Below are 2431 nucleotides of genomic sequence, written 5' to 3'. Positions count from 1 at the left end.
ACAATAGTAGCGGCTCTGAGAAAATACCCTACTGAAATCATATATACACAAGCATAGTGACTTTGAGAAAATACACTACTAAAAGCATATATACACAATCGTAGTGACTCTAAGAAAATTATAGATTTTCCAAATTAACATTGGCTAAATATGAATATGAACCTTGGGTTGGTAAAAATCCATGATTAAATGATATCTTGGATCATTAAGTTCTAAAAATCCATTTACATCACATAACATCGTGGATTTGTAATTTAAAAAAAATTCTATTTGGCTTGATAATTTTATTAAAACTACAACCTTTATCAATACAAACATGAAAACAACGTTTTCTAAAGGGTTATCTTTAGAGAATTCTTTATCAGAGAAAATCAGCCTAAGCTTGATTTTCGTAATCTATGGTTCTATCAGTTCTGTATTTTTCTTCTCTACAACAATGAAACTTCTCTCCAAGAAAACTCTGTGTACATGGGAATACAAGGTGAAAGATTTGTCCCAGGTGGATTTTGGGAGGTTGGCGATTGAATTGGCAGAACTTGAGAAGCTTGGATTGATGACCTGCAGAGCTGAGTTTAGCCCCACACAACCCTTTAAGTGTGCCGGGATCATAAGGTCCCTCCACATGACCATCCAGACCATGGCGCTCATTGAGACCCTCATGGCTCTAGGTGTTGAGGTGAGATGGTGCTCCTACATCATCTTATCCACGTACGACCACACTTCCATGGTTATTGTCCATGAAAGCAATGAATTGTTCTCTTGGAAGGGGGAGATGTTGTAGGAATACCGATTGTGTACTGAAAGGGTTCTTGACTGGAGTCTAGTTGGTGACCATAATCTAATTTTCGATGATAGTGGTGATGCAAATTTATTGATCCATGAGGGGGTCAAGGTAGAGAATAAATTTTTCAAGATTGGGAAGTTGCCAAATCTGAATTCTACCATGAATATGGAGTTTTAGATGATTTTGGAGTTGATCAAGGAGAGAATCAAGATGGATCCCTTGAGGTACCACAAGATGAATGAGATGTTGGATGTTGGTGTTTTTTAGAAGACAACTACTAGTGTTGAGAATATTTATCAAATGCAAGCTAGTAGGACTTTGCTATTCCCTACTAAAAATGTTAATGAGTTTGTTACCAAGAGTAAGTTTGATAATGTATATGGATATAAACACTCTCTCCCAGGTGATTTGACGAGATCCAAAAATGTAATGATTGTTGGTAAGGTTGTTTTTGTCTATGGATATAAAGATGTTGGAAAGGGTTGTGCTGCAGCTCTAAAGGTTGTTGGAGTTAAGGTCATTGTTACATAAATTGATCCAATCTATGCCTTGCAAGTTCTTACGGAAAGCTTTCTTGTCCTTACCCTAGAGGATGTAGTTTGCACTCCTGATACTCTTGTTACCACCAGTGGAAACAATAATATATTCATGGTGGATCACATGAGGAAAATGCAGAATAATTCCATTGTTTGCAACATTGGGCATTTTTACAATGAGATTGACACGCAAAATCTTAAAACATTCCTTGGTGTTAACAAGATTACCATCAAGCCTCAGACAAATAGGTTGGCGTTCCTTGATACCAACTGTGGCATCATCGTTCTTGTAGAGGGATGTATATTGAACTTGAGTTGTGCTATTATCTACCCAACGTTTGTCATGTCTTTATCCTTTACAAACTAGATTATTGCTCATTTGGAGCTCTAGAATGAGAAGAAGTCCAAAAAGTACAAGAAGAATTCCTATGTGCTCCCAAATCATCTAAAAAAAAGTAGTTGCTCTACATTTTTCCAAGTCATGAGCTAAGCTAATGAAGCTTTCTCCTAAATAGACAATGTATATAACATGCCCATTGAGGTACCTTATAATCCTTCCCATTCTCAATGCCGAAACTAACTCTACTTCCATGTCATCATTAGCCTACCTACCTTGATTTATTCTACTAAAGGAATGAAGGAAGTAGTTCTCATCCAATCAGTGACCTAACCCATTGGGAACAAAGCATTGTGGAAACCAAAATGTATTTTGAGTACTTAAAACTATGTATCTGTAAACTCAACATGGAACTAAATCACAATTTAATAGTTAAAAATTGTTCATGCATGTCTATGAGAACTGCAGGAGCAATGGTTAGTCCCGATAACCAACAAGAGTCATTCGTCGGGGACAGACTGTGTTCTAAACAAACAAACAAAAAAACCTGATACGACAAAGGAAAATCCAAGAGAAACCCATTTCTGCCCATTCATAAGGGAAAAGACAACTTTCAACACAGAATGAGCAACGAAGATAATATATACATATACAAAAAGAAGATAAGCCTTATGGTTGCATCAACCTCTATTGTTTCCAAAGATAACACTCATAACTTGATAAGCATAATTTCATGATATCTACTCTTATTCTTTTACCAACATCAATAAAAAA

The 2431-nt window shown here is 36.2% G+C and overlaps 1 pseudogene; it reads left to right on the top strand.

Annotated features, from left to right (window-relative positions):
• The first annotated feature begins 436 nt into the window (after window positions 1-436).
• LOC149244223 (adenosylhomocysteinase pseudogene) lies at window positions 437-1900 on the top strand (annotated as a pseudogene).
• Window positions 1901-2431: the final 531 nt, after the last annotated feature.

Source organism: Pinus tabuliformis, chromosome 8, assembly GCF_031772625.1.
Source record: "Pinus tabuliformis cultivar Carrire ecotype Pingquan chromosome 8, CPIR1, whole genome shotgun sequence".
NCBI classification, from domain to species: Eukaryota; Viridiplantae; Streptophyta; class Pinopsida; order Pinales; family Pinaceae; genus Pinus; species Pinus tabuliformis.
The sequence above is the reverse complement of the archived record's forward strand: the minus strand, read 5'-3'. Positions and strand labels throughout refer to the sequence as shown.